This window comes from Crotalus tigris, unplaced genomic scaffold (assembly GCF_016545835.1).
Source record: "Crotalus tigris isolate CLP2741 ecotype Arizona unplaced genomic scaffold, ASM1654583v1 scf7180000024337.5909745, whole genome shotgun sequence".
Classification (NCBI taxonomy): domain Eukaryota; kingdom Metazoa; phylum Chordata; class Lepidosauria; order Squamata; family Viperidae; genus Crotalus; species Crotalus tigris.
In genome coordinates this window covers 2,539,454-2,559,113 of record NW_024100507.1, presented here as the reverse complement: position 1 = coordinate 2,559,113, position 19,660 = coordinate 2,539,454, and the positions used below count along the sequence as shown (strand labels likewise).

General features: G+C 39.9%; 1 long non-coding RNA gene across 2 annotated transcripts in view; it reads left to right on the top strand.

Annotated features, from left to right (window-relative positions):
* Window positions 1–19,660, top strand: part of LOC120300033 — a 50,351-nt gene that overhangs the window by 11,301 nt on the left and 19,390 nt on the right. The window contains exons 2-3 of one of the 2 annotated variants that reach the window (XR_005554530.1): window positions 9,946–10,250; window positions 13,042–13,130. This is a non-coding gene — a long non-coding RNA (uncharacterized LOC120300033). Of the gene's footprint in view, window positions 1–9,945; window positions 10,251–11,482; window positions 11,529–13,041; window positions 13,131–19,660 lie in introns of those variants that run through there. The other variant, XR_005554531.1, reaches the window with a different exon arrangement.

Sequence of the window (19,660 nt, the reverse complement as noted above, 5' to 3'; positions counted from 1 at the left end):
ATTTGTCAATAAGGGCGGGTTTCCAAATGGCTGGTAGGCGGGAGGTATCATCTCACTTGTTCATGCTGTGTGGGCGTTTTTCTATCTCGATGGCTTCTCTGATTATTCTGTTATTGGAAGAAACAGCTAAGACCACACATTGCTGCTCAAAGCACGAAGCTGAAAACACCACCTGAAGATGATGAATGGGACTTCGTCGAAACGTCGCCAAGACACTTCCAATTTTACGCGGGAGAAAACCCAAACAACCAAAGACCTACATACAAATACCTGCGAAAACCTCAGAAAACAAATATCAAACCTCTACGGGGAGGAAATCCGCCATCTGACCAGGACCTATGAAAAACTTGAAGTCCAAAGAGCTTCCATTTTATGCGACCTTGCATTCCTACGCAACTGCCGAGATCAAAATCTAATCCCCACATTTTTCCAACTGAAATTCCACTCCAACTCTGCAGCCACCAAACGGATCCTGAAAAGAACAGAACTGGCCCTAATCAGAAATGAACTTCACACAAAAAGATTCCTCCTAGACCGAATTAACAAAGATCTCCTCACACTCCACCTCAAACTCAGCAACAAGATCCACCCCGCACTTTGGGACAAATCCAAACAACTCGCCGTCTGGAGAGCCGAAACACAGACCACCCTCAAGACAGATACACACACCAACAAACTCCGAAGACTACAAGAACGCCAGAAACAAACCCCTCCTCCCTCACAGCCACACATGAAACAAACAGTGCATAACATCTCAGATAGGATCCTCACCAAAGCCGAAACCAATGTCCTTTCCAAAGGATTCAACTTTGCAGTCGCTCCCAAACACATCCCCACTGAAACCATTATATGTGGAGTTGAAACCAGCCTGACCAAAATCAACCCCGACGACGCTAACAGAATCAGACTCGAAATCACCAACATCCTCTGCACCAGCAAGCCACCCAAAAGCAACTTACCCAAAGAGGAACAGACAGCACTACGTAACCTGAAAGAAGACACCAGCATAATAATCCTACCAGCAGACAAGGGCAACGCCATGGTGGTTATGAACACATCTGACTACCAAACCAAATTAACCAACCTACTCCAAGACTCCACATACAAACCCCTAAATACAGATCCCACCACCTACCTAGAAAAAACCACCAGATCCAAAATAAAAGCCTCCCCCATTAGCGAAGAGATCCAGCAAAGAATCATTCCCAGAGAGAAATCATCCAGATGCCCCAAACTCTATGGTCTCCCCAAGATACACAAAGAAGGAACCCCACTCAGACCTATAGTCAGCTCCATAGGCTCACCTCTACAAAACCTAGCCAAATTTCTCGCCAAACAATTACAGCCCTATGCAGAATCCATCACCTCACACGTAAAAAACTCATTCCAGTTTATAGAGATCATAAAGAAACAAAACTTACAGCCCAGCGACCTACTAGTGAGCTTCGATGTCATATCCCTCTTCACCCAAGTGCCTATCAAAGAAGCCTTGACAGCTATTCAAAACAAATATAACCCCCCCAAACACATCTTAGATCTGACCAACCACTGCCTATCCAACACATACTTCATCTATAATGGACAAAAATACAAACAAACAGAAGGAGCACCCATGGGATCACCCCTCTCACCTGTCATTGCCAACCTCTACATGGAACACTTTGAAACCCAAGCTCTAGAAAAATCGGATCACAAACCCAAACTCTGGCTCAGATACGTAGACGACACCTTCATAATCTGGCCACATGGGAAAGAAAAACTGGACAACTTCCTCACACACCTCAACAGCCTACACCCCAAAATACAGTTCACCATGGAAACAGAAGCTAACAACCAACTTCCCTTCCTGGATGTCTTAGTCTACAAGAAATCCAATGGCTCCCTAGGACACACCATCTACCAGAAGAAAACACACACAAACCGCTATCTGCACGCTCTCTCACACCACCACCCAGCACAGATCAACTCTGTAGCCAAGACACTCATCTCCAGAACAAAACGCTTAGCTGACGAACAACACCTAAAACCCGAACTACACACTCTCACCAATGTACTAACATCCAATGGATTCCATAGAAATAAGATTACAAACCTAATCCAAAAAGAAACCCCCACTAAAATCCAAGACAAAGAACAAGAAAACGGCAAAGCCCTCCTCCCATACATAAAAGGCACCACAGACAGAATCAGTAAGATCCTCCATAAACACAACATCAAAACAGCATTCTGCACAAACAGAAAAATATCCACCATCCTTAGAAACCCCAAAGATAAAATTGAATTAGAAAATCAAGGAGTATACGAAATCCCATGCACCACTTGTCCCACCACATACATCGGACAAACCAACAGAAGAATAAGTGCACGCATTGAAGAACATAAGAACTCAGTCAAAAAAGAGGAACCAACATCTTCCCTGGTCCAACACCTTAAAGCCACAGGACATGAAATTGACTTTAAAAATACCAGAACCATTGCCAAAAGTGAACATTTTAATAACAGAATAATCAGAGAAGCCATCGAGATAGAAAAACGCCCACACAGCATGAACAAGCGAGATGATACCTCCCGCCTACCAGCCATTTGGAAACCCGCCCTTATTGACAAACGACTCCCTAACACAAAAAATGATACCAGACCCACACTCACAAAAACCACACAGGATGTCACCACCACACATCCACGCAAAAAACAAACCCAAAGCCACACCGATGACGAGGCACGACCACAAACCAGAAGCCAGACCACAGCTGCATCATTAGCCACTTTAAACCCCTCCAATCCATACATGAAGCAAACTGACACCCTCCATGAAGAGGAGGCACGACCACGAACGCGAAGCCAAAAAATAGCAAGGCAGCCCAAAATCTTAAACCCCTCTGCAACTCAGACTAACCTGAGCACAACCAAACAGAACACTCCCCCAGCCAATCAGAGCACAGCCAAGCCCCTAACCATTCAGAACACAATCAGAACACAGCCAAGCTCCCACCCAATCAGTTCATACCCCCACTGGCAGTTAAAAGGAAGAAACAGCTAAGACCACACATTGCTGCTCAAAGCACGAAGCTGAAAACACCAGCCTGAAGATGACGAATGGGACTTCGTCGAAACGTCGCCAAGACACTTCCAAATTCCTGCATCAAATTGGAAGTGTTTTCTTGGCGACGTTTCGACGAAGTCTCATTTGTCATCTTCAGGCTGGCGTTTTCGGCTTCGTTCTCCTAGAAGTGCGAAGCCAAAAACACCAGCCTGAAGATGATGAATGAAACTTCATCGAAACGTCGCCAAGACACTTCCAATTTGACATTTCCAATTTGAAAGAGAAATAGAGGGAGAGAGAGAAAAAGAGGGAGAGAGAGAAAGAGAGAGAGAGAGAAAGAGAGAGAGAGAGAAAGAGGAGAAGGAGAAGAGGGAGAGAGAAAGAGGGAGATAGAGAGAGAGAGAAAGAAGGAGGGAGAGGGAAAGAAAGAGGGAGAGAGAAAGGGAGACGGAGAGAGAAAAAGAAAGAGACGGAGAGAAAGGGAGAGAGAAAGAGACGGAGGGAGAAAGAGAGGGAAAGAGAAACAGAGAGAAAGAAAGAGAGGGAGAGAGAGAAAGAAAGAAGGAGAGAGATTAAATTAGTAACATGGTTGTTCAGTGAATCTGGTTTCCTCACAAGATTGCAAAAGGTGATCACATGACCCTGGAACAATGTGACCATCATAAATAAGAATCAGTTGCCAAGCATCCGAATGTAAATCACATGACCCTGGGGATGCTGCAATGGTCATAAGTGTGAAAAATGGTCACAAGTCACTTTTTTCAGTGCCGTTGTAACTTTGAACAGTCACCAAGTTGTAAGTTGCAGACTACCTGTACTTTATCACTTTTTTCCATTTCTTTTTTTTTTTTTTTTTTTTTTGTCATCAAGCTTTTGACACCTTGCTGGGTGACTGATGGTACTCGAATGTTACCATATTCTAAAAGTGGTACAATCGGTGAAAAGGTTGAAAAGCCGTGCCCTAGGATAACTGCCATTGGGTTAAACTTGTTCCTGGTTGTAACATCTAAGGATCTACTTGGAAGTTAAATAAGTGGTGAATGTTTTAAAACAAGGCTGGCCAAAGATATTTTGCTCGCTAAGGCAAAATATATGATAGCAATAGCATTTAGACTAATATACCACTTCACAGTGCCCTACAGGCCTCTCTAAGCTGTTTACAGAGTCAGCATGTGGCTCCCAACAATCTGGGCCCTCATTTTACCGACCTCGGAAGGATGGAAGGCTGAGTCAACCTTGAGCCATTGAGAATCGAACTGCCGAACTGCTGGCCATCGGCAGTCAGCAGAATTAGCCTGCAGTATTGCATTCTAATCACTGTGCCACCATGATGCTTCTATCAAAGGGCTGCACTCTAAGGACTGAATCTGCCCAGTATGAACGCAAGTAGGGATAGATACTCCATGCAATCACCTTATTTTATTCCACTAGCCAGGGAGGTAGGAGCAGTTTTAAAGATGGAAAATGCTGTCCTCTGTCAGATAAAAAAAAAAATCCCTTCAATTTAACAGATTTAAAGACAGGTATATGTCTTGTTTATTATTGGTGGTGACAACTGAGAGGAGAAAGGAAAAGGCTGTGGGAAGATTGGGGGTAGGCAGTCTGGTAATAGGTGCTGCTAAGGGGAGAACAGACCTATCAAGACTCACACATCTTTGTTATGCTGCCCTTCTGTACCATTCCTGGTGTGCTAGTTTAAATACATGGCTGTTCTGTAGAGGAGATTGTGCATTTTTTATTCATAGATCTGTTTATAGATGTTTCTAGGAATGTTGCCAGGTTTTTTTCTGTTCTAATTGCTATTACAAGGTGCTGGGATCTAAGACTGGAAGTGCTGGCTAATTGCTTTTGCTTCAAGGCTTTTTCAATATTTTATATTTGTTAGTAGAGAGCCAGTTTGATGTAGTGGTTAAGGCACCAGGCTAGGTGACCTTGGGTTAGTCACGTTCTCTCTGCCCTAGAAAGGAGTCAATGGAAAACCACTTCTGAAAAACCTTGTCAAGAAAACTGCAGAGACTTTGTCCAGGCAGTCTCTGAGAATCAGGCACAATCAAACAGAAGAAAAAGAAACTTTTTTTTATTAAACTTCTGTTGTTTTAATTCCTTGCCTTGTTTTACTGGATTGCATTGTATTGGTTATTTCTTGGTCCCTGGTTGTAAATAAAGCATAATTGTTCGATTGTCACAGCTGTAATGAGCGGTATGTCATCAGAACCTTGAAAAACACAAACTGGCTCCAAATATATCTTTAAATTAGTAGTTACTTTATTAGAAAACACAAAACAGCAAAGAGAAATTAGAATCAGTCTTGGGTTAAGTAGAAAAAAAGGAGATTGAATTCAAAGGACTTATCTGTACTGCCAGGTTGCCTGCTAAGGACCATCAGCTATTTCTGAAGGGCAAGACTGGGTGATGTCTTCTTGCCCTCAGCCCCCTATGAATGCAACCCCAGCCTATGTTGTCTGTATTCAGCCTGTATTGTCATGCTCTAAGTAAGAGGTCCCGATCTTTTTGGGCACCAGGGACCAGTTACGTGGAGAGAGGTTTTGTGTGCTGCCTACATCCCATGGATGGGACTTTGCTTGTTTGTGTGGACCAGTTGCTGGAATGCCGCAGCCCGGTACCAGTCCACGGACTGAGGGTTGGGGACCCCTGTTCTAAGTTATAAACTATTGTTTTTGGGCTTCTTTTATCTTAAGCATTGATGTCCCATTGGCCAGCTGGGCTTTAATTTGTTTCCTAGGCAACCTCCTGCAGTTTAATTGATTCCTGCACAGAAGTAGGAAGGCCTCTTCATCCAGTTTTCTCAGCTTTGCTTCAAGAAGATCTGCAGTAGCCTCTGAGATTACACTCAGGCATTGAACTCAATCATAATAAAGTAAAAACTCTAATACAATCTATCAATTACTTAATTGTGTTTTAATTTGCCATGTAGTCTATGCATTATTTATGTAGTATTTAATTATAGCTTTTTTTCTCTGTCCACACCCCACACCTCTGAACCTCCTATTTCAATCCCAGTTGGCCTGTCTCAGTCTGCCCTGGTTCCAGGTCCTTCTCTGTCTTAACTGCCCACTGGATTCTCATCACGAATCTGGATTATAACTAGACAGCACATGATTCTGCTGCCTCGGATGCTGCTGGAGATTGCAAGTCTCTGCTCAACCTGAATTTGCTAGTTCTGTCTCTTTCTTGGAGGAAGAAGAAAAAATTAACAACTGAGTCACAAGAATCAGAATGAATGAGGTAGATAACACTCCTAGCTTTCTACACCAGACATGTCAAACTTGCAACATCACGTGATGTCGTGCAACATATCGGGACAGTTTTGCCATTGCCAGCAATGGGGTGGATGCGGCTTCTGTGTGACGCCTCCAGCCCATGGGCCGGCAATTTGACACTCCTGTTCTACACGGTCATGCATTGGCGTAAAAAAACCTGCCAACAATCTTTGAAGAAATCTTGTTCACTGCTGTGAACATCATCAGGTGTAAACTGATGTGATGAGTCTGTTCTTGTTTGGATTACATCTTGGGAGACTTGGCTACATTTGTAGCTCTTACCTTCTAATCAGTATTCTAGGCAAGCTGTTTTCCTTTATACCAAAAATGGGATAACTGCAGCCTACAAATTATGGTACTTAACAGCAAAATGGCTGAATTTTAACAGCATGCTTTTTTGGGGGGGGGAGAGGGATTTGTCAGGGCCAAAGCTCAAAGATGGCACAGCGAAAACCGCTCAAGTTCAATCTTTTTTTTTTTTTTTTTGCTAACACTTAGTGGACAGAATCTTGCCAGAGTAAAGCTATAACCTTCTAACTTACTAAATATACCCCGAGAGATTGTAGGATGTGGCTAGAAGATTCTCTCCTCCCCCCTCCAGCCCAGGACTTTGCAGTTTCTTAATCTGGACCTCTTTCTGAGAAAGCCAAAAATGTTGCCAAAAGTCTTCTCTACTGCTCTCCCAGATGCATGTTCCATCGGGTTTTCTTGTAAAATTAAGAATGGGAATTGAAGGGCCAGGCTTCTGGGAGGACAATCATTTCTATCCCCACAACAAAATCCTCCAAATTTCAACAAAACATCCTCAAGTTGGCTCTTCAAACTTTGATTTTTAGATTTGATCTATTTATTATATTATATTTTGGAACTGCCCATCTCCCTCACAGAGGGTCTAGATTGATTTTAGGAGTATCCAGGAGAATTTTAAATATAGGAATCCAAGTTTCAGGTAATCCTTGACTTATGACCCTTTGTTTAACAACCCTTTGAACTTACAATGCTGTTGAAAAAGTGACTGATGACCAATTCTTGCACTTATAACAGTTGATGCAATCCTGTGATCACATGATCAGAATTTGAGCACTTGGCAACCAGCATGTATTTATGATGATTGCAGTGTGATGGGCTCACATGATCACCATTGACCTTCCTAGGAGGCTTCTGACAAGCAAAGTCAATGGAAGAAGCCAGATTCACATCACATAATGATGATTGTGAGTCACATAACAACCATGGCAAAAGTGTTTGTAAAATCAAGCACAACCCATTTAATGACTGGATGGCTTAGCAACAGAAGTTCTTGTCCTAGCTGTGGTCATAAGTTGAGGACTACCTATTATCCTAATGTTTTTAGTCAGTCCAAAGAAAAGAGATGTATAGCTTAATCATCTCTATATATTTTAATTCATTTGTGAATGAAGATATGCAACATAAGGCCAGGTAAATATTGTCTTTTTAAAAAACTTTACTTTAAAAACATATATACTATACACAGTATATATAACATATACTATATACATGTTTATGGATTGAGAAAGTTGTTATACCAGTGCAATAAAGCAGTAATTCCACTAGATGTCCTCAAAGTGTAAAAAGACTATACAGAAGTGTAAATGCACTTTGCCAAACCTACCCGGCATTTGATTCAATTCAGTGTCAAGGGCTAAATTTTACACATACTAGTTATGTATCACAGTATTCCCATTCAGTAGTGTAAATATGCCAGAGATATATAAGGGAGCTAATTTTGTCATATAAAATCTTTAGTATATGAGGGTGGAGGTTCGTTCTTCAAGCTTGTGGGTTGGTTTCCAAACATTTCATTACCAGACTAGGTAACATCTTCAACAGAGTTTAGGGCAGGGGTGTCAAACTGCTGGACCACGGGCCGGATGCGTCATGCAGAAGCCGCACCCACCCTATTGCTGGCAATGGCAAAACAGTCCTGATATGTTGCGCGACGTCATGTGATGTCGTGAGTTTGACATGTCTGGTTTAGGGGATGTCATTGTTCCTCTGTTTATAGGGCTTTGTGTGGTCAATGATGGGTCTTGTGATGGGTTAGGTATGGGTTAGGTATGGGTCATGTCAGGTAAGGTATGGGTCATGTCAGGTAAGGGTCATTGGGAGGTGAAGTTCTGCATTTCACCTCCCAATGACCCACATTTGATGAGACCTCCCCATTACAAGACCCTCAGTTGATGATCCCACACGTGACTCATCACAAGACCCATCACAAGACCTACTGACCACACAAAACCCTTATAAACAGAGGAACACTAAACTCCAGCAGATGTTACCTAACCTGGTAATGAAATGTTTGGAAACCAACCCACAAGCTTGGAGAATGAAATCCTGAATGAGCTACAGATATTTGCCACCATTGCAATTTAGTATATTTTGAATGGTACTGGGCATATCACAGAAACTAAAACACTCTTGCCCCCTTTCCCCATCCTTCAGCAACATAATCATACTAGGTTGCAGTTTGGAGAGTTGTGTTTCAACATGACTGGAGGGCAACAGGTTGGAGATGGTGATTATAGATGTATGTTACATAGTAACTTGATCAATCTGATCAGTTCCTTCATAGGCCACTGCTGAGAAACTTGACCTCTACTACTCAACCTAGCATTTTTGTAGACATGTTAAATTTTATGTTTACTGGGAGCACAAACCTCAACTATTGAAACAACTTTAATTTCAAATTTGTCAAGAATAGTCATTTCATAGCATAATGCCTTGAGTTACACAGGCAAATGGTTTTGTCTGTGATATAAAAGGATCATGGAATTGCTTCTGGAATGTTAGAAGATATTTGAATTGTTTTGAGAAGGCATTTTCATTGACTATCAAAATAATTTGTTACACTATAGTATATATTCTACTGCCAGTGAAAACATCTTGAGAAAAGTAGACACAGAAATCTGCAAGAAATACAATAATACAATGCAATAATTGCATTGAACTATAAGAAGAAAAATATTTCTCAACAGGCTGTGAACTTCATTGCTATCAAATCATGTATCTTTCCAATCTATGTGTTGTAAATATGTTTAAAGAAATTAATTTAAACTAACTCTCAAATCATATGAGTTTAAGAGTGTTAGAAGAGTGTGAACATTGCTAGTTTCAGTGAGATGGTAGTTTTACATAACAGTTTCTTCCTTGTCTCCTCACCATCAATTGGAGGAGGAAATTAGTCACCAAAAATCAGGGATGTACCGACTATTCCCATTTATACCAATATAATTAGTATATCATGTGATTTATCTTTTCTTGAGTTTTTTATGTAGAACTGATGTAATAAGTTGTTGGGTTGGGACTGGAGAGACACAAGTGTGAAGTCCCACACAACTGTAAAATTTAGTAAATACCTTTGGGCCAGTCACTTTTTCAACCCAACCCATCTCCTGGGATTACTGTGGGATAAAATTAAGGGGAATATCCTCACATAAACTATTTCAAGCTGTGGGAGAAAATGCCACACATAAGTACAAAAAGTAATAAGTAAATAAGCGTCATTTGACGTGTTTGCTTGCAGGGAAGGTTAAAAATTAATTGTAGGCTTGCTGCATTTTCTTTTTAATTTATTTGACCAGTTATGTTATTTTTGAACAGGTCTCCACATTCTCACGTGGAATGAAGTTTTCAAAAGCACATGCAGACAACCTTGTAGGAAAAAGGAAGAACAGAAGGCAACAATACCCCATTGTCAGTCTTGAAAACAAATACTACAGAATGCATAAAGTACACTTAAGTCACTTCTGCTGTGTGATGGAACATGAGTGGCAACTAGTTACCCAATATTTGTGGAGGGCTGCATGAAGTCTCTATGAAATCATGGAGAACTCTTCCAGTGGGCTTTCTGTTGTGAATGGCAGGAAGAAAATGATCTGCTTAACCAAGTAAACATCTGATTACAGGTAATCCTTGATTTACAATACTTCATTTAATGACCATTTGAAGTTACAATGGCACTGAAAAAAGTGATTTATGATCATTTTTCAGTTACTACTGTTGCAGCATCTCCATGATCACAAGATTCAAATTCAGATGCTTGGCAACTGGCATGTATTTATAATGGTTGCAATATCCAGTGATCACCTTTTATGACCTCTTGACAAGCAAAGTCATTGCGGAAGCAAAATTCACTTAACAACCATGTCACTAAATTAAAAACTAAAGTGATTTACTTAGCAACTGTGCCAAGGGGGTTGTAAAATAGGGAAAAATTCAGTTAACAACTGTATCACTTAGCAACAGAAATTTTGGGCTCAATTGTGGTCATAAGTTGAGGACTACCTGCACCTGTTTCTCATAATTAATAGGAACAGAAATCCAGCGATATGCAGTAACTATTATGAAGAAAGGAAATGTGGCAGCAAGGTATGTGTGTGTGTGAGTGTGTGTGTGTGTGTGTGTGTGTAAGAGAGAGAGAGGGGGGGGGAGGGAGGGGGAGAGAGAGAGAGAGAGAGAGAGAGAGAGAGAGAGAGAGAGAGAGAGAGAGAGACTCTATGAAATGTTCACACTAGTTTGTAGACCCAAGTCAACAAACCTATTCAATTCTCAGTATCAAAACAATTCTTTGTCCATTATTTAAATTGGAAAGTGTGTTTGCCTTAACCATAATATATCTCAGTAATGATTTGCTGGATGAATTTTGATTTAATTTTTTTAAAAAATCCATGTAATTTCCAGTTCCTACTTGAGAACTGATAAAATGTGCCTTTGCCTCATACAACAAAACTGATCTTAGAACATAGACCACAGGTCGGCACCCTGCGGCTCCGGAGCCGCATGCGGCTCTTTGAGCCTTCCCCTGTGGCTCCCAGCCTCCTCTGTCTTTGCAGAGAGGAGAGACAGAGAGAGGCAATTGCGCTTCCCTGCTTCAATCTGTCTGTCTGTCTGTCTGTCTGTCTGTGTGTGTGTGTGTGTGTGTGTGTGTGTGTGTGTGTGTGTGTGTGTGTGTGTGTGTAAAAGAGAGTGTACTCACATGTTCTCCGAGGAGCTGAAAAGCTTTCTGGACGGAGCTCCTCCCTTTGCTGCGTCTCTGCAGGAAGCAGGAAGCAGGAAGGGCAGGAGAGAGCTAGCTAGCCCAGCTAGGCTGACTCAGGAATTCTGGGAGTTGAAGTCCATGAGTCATAAAAGAAACGAGGTTGCCTACCCCTGATCTTGTTGGACAACAGCTTGAAGCTTGCCAGGTGAGCAGCAGATAGGAGAGGTGGGGAGAAAGAGAGAGAGAGAAAGAGAGAGAGGGAGGGAGAGAGGAGAGAGAGAGAGAGAGAGAGAGAAAGAAATAGAGTGGGGGAAGAGGAGTGGTAGACCAAGGGCAGATAGAGAGGGAGGGAGAGAGACAGAGAGAGAGAGAGACCCTCTTGACATCTAAAATGAAGATAACACTGCATATATCCTTTTTTTAACCTGTGTGTGTATGTGTGTGTGTGTGTGTGTGTATACACATACATACATGCATACATACATATACATATACACACACACACACACACAAATACCCCCCCACACACAAACACACACACCTATAATAAAGGTAAAAAAGGATATATGCAGTGTTATCTTCATTTTAGATATCAAAAGGGTTTTGCGGCTCCCAGTGTTTTGTTTTTGGTGGGAAACAGGTCCAAGTGGCTCTTTAAGTGTTTTGGGTTGCCTACCCCTGACATAGACCATAGAATAACAGAGATGGAAGAGACATTGGAGGTCTTCTAGTCCAACCCCCTGCTCAAGCAGGAGAGTCTTCTATACCATTTCAAGACAAATGGTTGTCCAAAGTCTTTTTGAAAGCCTCCAGTGATGGAGCACCCACAACTTCTGAAGGCAAGCTATTCCACTGGTTGATTGCTATCACGGTTAAGAATTTTAATCTTAATTGTTCTAGCTTGCTTCTCTCCTTGGTTTGTTTTCATCCATTGTTTCTTGTCTTGCCTTTTGGTGCTTTGAAAAATAGTTTAACCCCCTCATCTTTGTAGGAACCCCTCAAATTCTTTGGTATCTAAGGAAAAATGCCACATCAACTGCAACTACTAGTCCTTTCTCCTGTTTTTATGAATTTCTTCACAGTCTGCAAAAGAGGCATTGTTTGTCTACTTCTGTTGTAGGTAGCCAGGAGAGAATTGCAAAATAAAACTCAAAAGGGGGGTGGGGATGTTCTAGCCATATGAAGTAAAAGATTATTATCACAAACTGAGGAGAAGCTATATTAAGTGTACAAGGTGGTAAAGGATTTGGCTCTTTAATAAATTTTCCCTGGCTACATTGCAGAGAAGTCAAGTGTGTGCCAGAACACAAGTGTGTGTGCATGTGAGGAAAACCGTCTGCCACTGCAAGGATATTTAGGAGATTAAAAAAAAAAGACTGAAATGTTATCAACCACATTACTGGAGACAAAAGATTAAGTCGTAAATGTTTCAAACCTTCCTAAACAATAGCATAGCTGGATGTAGTATTAAAAATCTTTTCTATATAGAACAAATAATATTAGGTGAAGTTACTTAAATTAACATTTGATAATATTTGGCCATAGAATTGGAAGGTAATCTATTCTATTATCCACAGAGATGTCTTAATAATGAAGTATCATAGTAAATAGATAAGTTTAGTATTCCCTGTTCCAGAACTGTAGCAATCTGTTCTTTTCTCCTCCCATCTGCTATAGTGCTTGAGACTTAAATTAATCTGAATGTTTTTTTCTTACAGAACTCTCCCTCAGAAACTTAAAGAAACTAAGCTTATATTAAGAATATAATTATTGGTACTCAAGGGCTTTGTCACTGTGGAAAAGAAAGGTGAGAAAAGAAAGACTTTTGCAAAGCTATCATATGTGGAAAAAATAGATGGATCCTGATTAATAATAAAAAATCTGTGCATGTTTCCCTATAATTATTACTAACCTGTGAACATCTACACCTAGCAACTCTGACAATGCAAACAGCAAGGAAAGCCATTTATCAGGATAGGATGCAATACAGGAAGTCCTTGACTTACAACCATTTGTTTAGTGATAGTTCAAAGTTACAACAAATCACTTTTGACTGTTTTTCACACTTACCACCATTGCAGCATCCCCATGGTAACATGATCAAAATTTGGGTGCTTGGCAACTGACTCATATTTATGATGGTTGCAGTGTTCTGGGGTCCTTCTGACAAGCAAAGTCAATGGGGAAGCCAGGTACATTTAAAAACCATGTTACTAGCATAATAAGTGCAGTGATTCACTTAACAGCTGTGGCAAGAAAGGTCGTAAAATGAGGCAAAACTCACTTTGCTTAGCAACAGCAATTTTAAGCTCAATTGTGGTGGTAAGTCGAGGACTACCTGTATATTTATTTTTAAAGTTAGAAGACAATGGCATATATTAGCATTATGCCAATGTATCTTGCAAATATTGAATCTACTATAACCATGTTTGTACAGGATATTTTTTTTTAACTTGTATTCAGTCCATCTGCTTTTTGATTGTATGTATGGGGTTGAGGATAGATATTTAATTTTCCTAATTACATGTCAGACTTTACACTAGGCATTCAATAAAACTTGATTCTCCAGGCACTCAAACCCATATCAGAAAGTTGCTTACAGTACACAAAAACTTCACAAGCAGAATACAGCTAGATAAATTGTGTTATTACAGACAAAAATAAAAGAAAATCATATACTAATTATCACAGAACACAGAAATCAAGCCCTACACATACAATTGCTCCAAGATACAAATTCTAGGCTCTTTCCTCCTGCCTTTTCAAGTCAACTAACTTTGGACACTTCTTGAGAATAAGAAACAGATGCTTTATGTTTATATAATGATTTTCTCTGGCCTCAGAATCATTGGTTCCTGCCTTGCAGCTTCAATCTCTATATTAGACTAGCCTTTCTTAACCTTTTTTTTTTTAACCTTAGAGAAAGCCTTGAATTAATTTTCAGGTCTTGGAGAACCCACCCTAAAAATTGTTATTTCTACAGCTCTTGGTATATTAGTACTGATAAGATCGGTAACTTACAGATATAATAATATGAAAACTTTAGAATACTATTCACTTCTAGCCTATAAAACCTATGTTTTTCTAATGTTTACAATGACAACCAAGTGTCAGGCACAGCATGTACAAATTCCAACCACAGCAAGTATTACACTACTGCTGGTCAGCACACACAGTTTTTTCTCAGTCACAATCTCTGGCAGAATCCTAGCAACCTCTCTGCAGAACCCCAGCTGAAAAAGACTACATTGGACAATAACAACATTGTTAGTATATATTCTTCCAGTTGTGGCTAAAATTTGATAATCAACAAGCCTTGAGAATAAGTGGGGACTATAAAGCAAGTTGCTGTAATAGGTTAAAGTTTAGGAGAGGAGGAATAATTCAGATTATTTTTTTTCTTGTTTACATATTTTAAGATCTGATAGTGAAGACTGATTGTCTTTTTTTGAAATATGTCCCTGTGTCATTTCTTCTGTCTTGTGGGCTTGTATTGTTTTAGATATTGTCAATTATTAAAGTGCTAATTTTGCCTTTAAGTTGATAACATCCAGTGGCAATTGCAAGCTGGACATATCTTGTACTATAGTCAGGCAGGTTACCTGTAGAGGATAACATCAACAAGGGGCTTACTGTACAAGCCATTTCAAACTTAGTAGATCCTGAGCTGTCTGTCTCATTCTATTCAGTTTTTCCCTTGAAAGAGCTGGACACAGTTTAGTATGTGAAATCCCTTTGAGGAAAGAATTAAGATATACTTTCTTAGTTGTGCAGAATGGGTGGTCTAACTGCAAACTGCTTTTTGCAGTTAATAAGATCTGGAGAGCAGGAGAAATAGCTTAGTTTCTCACAGGAAGATTCTTCCAAAAGAGAAGGCTATTGAGGTGATCAATAAGAGAGATTGTTTTTTTAAAAAGTTCACTAGGAAGAATTTTTGGAACTGGAAGAAGATGCAATGGCAGGCAATCCAAGATGGATCTATACAGTACAGTACAGTCTGTTGAATAATAATTATTGGTTTTAGTTCAGAGCAACATAAGCTAATGGTCTTGAGCTGGACTGGGCAGTGCTATATTTTTTGGTTCAAGTGGGGACTGAAGTCTCCTAAAAAGGAGCTGAATGAGATCTGGAGAAGTTTGTCTACTCTTTGCAGAAGGCCTCTGGGGAGGCTAAAATGATAGAAGATATGAAATCCTGTTGACCAAAGAGAAGCCTCAGCCAGCTTGTAAGAGGCAATGCTGGCCACTATATTTAGCTTCTTTTTTTTTTTTAACCTCAAAATAGAAAGTAGATAAGGTATTTAGAAATAGGGCAGTTTACATATACATTAAGCCAGTATTATGGGATGCTTAACACACAGGCAGAATACACTTAGGCTGCACAATATCACCTATTCTCCGTGAGCTGCACTGGCTTCCTGTGGGTCTCTGGATGCAATTCAGGGTGTTGGCTTAGGACCAGGTTACTTACAGGACCGCAAACTGCCGCATAGTTCCCAGAGACCGGTGAGGTCCCACAGATTGGGCCTCCTTCAGGTCCCGTCGGTCAGACAATGTCGGCTGTCGGGCCCTCGGGGAAGGGCCTTTTCTGTGGTGGCTCCGACGTGGTGGAATCAACTTCCCCCTGAGATTCGAACTACTCCCACCTTGCCGGCCTTCAAGAAAGCTATTAAAACTCTCCTGTTCCGGCAGGTCTGGGGTTGATGTCCCCGGGGGGGCTGGGATTCGATTGGGACATGCTGTGTGAATGTATTCATTTTTAATTTTTATACTTGTTGTAATTTTGTACGCCGCCCTGAGTCCATAGAAATTGGGCGGCATATAAATTTTACTAATAAATAAATAAATAATAAATAAATAAAAGTGGAAAGCATCTATTTTACAATGAATTTTAAAATTCAATCCATGGCAGCTGTTGTTCAGGCAGAGAATGGAACATAGTTATCTAGCTGCAAATAACGCTTGCCAATAAAAGCTGTGAAATGTAAATGCTGTTTGATATCTTTTTTAAAAAATCTCATTCTGATTTGTATAAAACCCTGGAAAACCCAAGCAGTCCCGTGATGTGAAGCTTTCTTTCATTTTGTCAAAATTCATGCTAGGACTCAGCAATAAATCATACATCTTCAAACATTTAATCCTTAATTCTGCTTTCAGCTAGGCTTGGCAGAAGGTTTCCAGACATGACTTAGCTCAGGATCTTTCCTGCAGATGAGAATGAAACCTTAATGCAGCCATTGATTGCTTACTGCAGAACAAGAATATCCATGATCTAGTCTTTCTTCCTCCCATCTTTCTAAGTTAATGGATATTTGGTAATTTACTTGACGGCTTTGGGTAGTTGAAGTATGTTTACGGAATGGTTCTCCCTAGTCTGGGAACAACTGATTCGTTCCTTGCCAGCCTATGCTGTCTATGCTTCCAGTTGTATTTTTACATTTTAGAAAGCGGCGCAGAGGGCAGCACATGGAGTTGGCACTTCCACAGATGCCTCTGTTGTTTATGAAAGACTGGCAAGGAGCCACTGCTGCATAAAGCAGATTTGTGCGGTTGCAGAATTACATAAGAGTACTTGAGCTACACTCTGCTCTTAAGTGCACTCTTTGTATGTTCATGCAGTTGTGTATATCCATGTGCAGCTTGGCTCCCTTTTCATCTCTCAGAGGTTGATATTTATTGGTCAAGAGAAAGTGCACAGAAGCACCTTATGCTAGTGAAATCTGAAGAAGGGGAAGAGACTTTTCTGTTGACTATATTACAATTCAGCAGTTGGGAAAGACTCTTAAAATAGTTCCTGTGAAATTAATTACTTAATTAGGATTTAAAAAATTCCAGTGGTTTCAAGAATTGTATTGTTGTTTCAAATTGCTTTAACACTCATGTTAATTAAGGATTTATTTACTCCTGTATTTGAAAAGTTGAGGTCCCGCCAGTAGAAATCAGAATTTCAAATCTTGATATTCCATGGAGAAAGTTTTAGGTAGATTTTTAATATATTCAGATTTACATATAGCACCAAATCATCTTATCTTCAGATCAAAATAGTGTTTCTAGTTGTGTCCCCAGTTCCTGTTTTATTGCCAATCAACATGATAATAAACTTAGAAGAACAGGCTGGGCAGAACAGAATCCCAGTAATGTGTTTGACTTTTGCCATTATTCTTGTAGCTTCTGCTATTATTGTTAGTCTTTTTGTTTGAATCGAAATCATTGTGAACAATGGGATTGTTTGGCTTGAGTAGAGGAAGGAACAGAAAATGCTGGCCCCTTTCCAATGAATTCCATGAATGAAGTTTTTTCCATCCCAGCAGGAATAAAACCATTTGAGACTATTGAAATGATACCATTTTACTAAAGCATTCATTACTAATGAATCAGAAGAACAAGATTGTTTGGTACACATACGGGCTTCAAGCGTGGGTTCTAAAGATAAAACGTAGCCTGTTTGTACTCTGATGTAGATTTTTTTATTCATGATTTGTTAAACAAGGCAAAATATTTAGCATTTCCTCCTCTGATTTTTCCTTGCAACACTTTTGAGACATGTTGGTTTGAGAAATAGGATGATTTGAGGCCGGTGGAATGAATATACAGAATGCCTTGGAGGTCAGAGGAAAGATTCATTACCAAGACAATAATCAGATAAATGAGACTTGAGCCCAGACCAAGAAAGTGGTCTGTGGACATGCCTAAGACAGCATCTTCGCTCACACAAACGTACACAAAGATAAAAGAATGAAAAAGAGAAGCACATTCAGATTTGAGAGATTCTGTTAATACAATAGTTCTAATAAAAGTAGCTTTAGGCTCACATGTTGTCTGTTCTTAGTCTAGTCTGCCTTCCAGAGTGGACACCACAGAACTTCTGTGGCAGAAGGTAGACTGAAGAACTTGGGTCTCACTGCTACTAGACTAGTACCTTCAACACTGTAGCAGTCTGACTCTCAAGTATCTACATTTTAGATATTTCTTGAGCACCTCTAAAGGTGGGAAGAGGTCCATGGCAGGACCTTTGCCCTGGTCACTCCCACTGGTCAAGAAAACAATAAGATTTTTTCTACTCTATTCCATTATTTAGCATATTCCAAACAGAGCTTACAGGATGGATTCGGTCAAGAAGATATCATCAGAATAAATAATTCCAGGTTAAAAATAAAAGTCTTGCAGAAGTAAATGTGTTTTCTTGAATAAAAAACAAACAAACCTCGTGTTAACCTGAAATGGCATAATGATTTCCCTTACATTCGTGTACTATGTCTTGTGCCATATACTTTTACAATAAACACAAATGATGCAAAATATCAAAGGAATCCTGTCTTGTTGATAAGGCAACTTCAAACCATAACAAACACAATTCTGAAAGCTGCACAACCATTTTTGAATGTTCTGTATGTCTAAATCGATACAGGTAATCCTTGACTTACAACTGTTCGTTTAGTGACAGTTGGAAGTCACAGTGGCACTGAAAAAAAAATGACTTACGACTGGTTTTCACACTTAGAACTATTGCAGCATACCTATGGTCATGTGATCAAAATTCAGGCAAGTGGCATATATTTATGACAGTTGCAGTGTCCTGGAGTCATGTGATCACCGTTTCTAATATTTCTAGCCATCTTCTGGCAAGAAAAGTCAATGTGGTAAAAGGGTCGTAAAATGAGGCACAACTCATTTAACAACTGCCTTGCTTAGCAATGAAAATTTTGGGCTCAATTGTGGTCATAAATTGAGAACTACTTGTACTATTGAGAACTTCTTAAAAACCACTTGTATTAGAGTAAGACAGCCATTCCAAGATTTGGTCTGGGGAAATTAATCATAAAAGGTTTTGTTGCTTACATTCAAAATGTAGGTAGGGTAGTGTCATGCTTTTGAGATAGGCCAGATCAAGAATCTATACCACAGTGATTCCAGGAATTTAATTTTATTGTTGTAGAGAGTAATAACAGAATCTTGAAAACCTGTTCAGGTTTCTGTCTGTTCTCCCCATAAAATCAAGGCAGAATAATTCTGAATTTCTTCTCTCACTTGCTTTATCCTCCGGTTTGTGTAAGTGTTTTTCCAAGTGCCTCCTTTCAAACCAAGATCATATCAAAATTCTTTTACAAGTAGAGGAAGAATCAAAGCCCAGAACATAAGGCAGATAATGAATAGAAACATCTATAAAACAGGATAAGCCTAAGAATTAATAAGCTGAGTCAATTTCTTGCATTAAAAAAGTGATAGGTAAGTGCCTAATCAGAGCAAAGATTAATAGATTGATAGCAATCAAGACATGGTTTATAGTAAAGGGGAGACAGCAGCATATATTGGATATAGAGAATCAGTTTGATCTAGT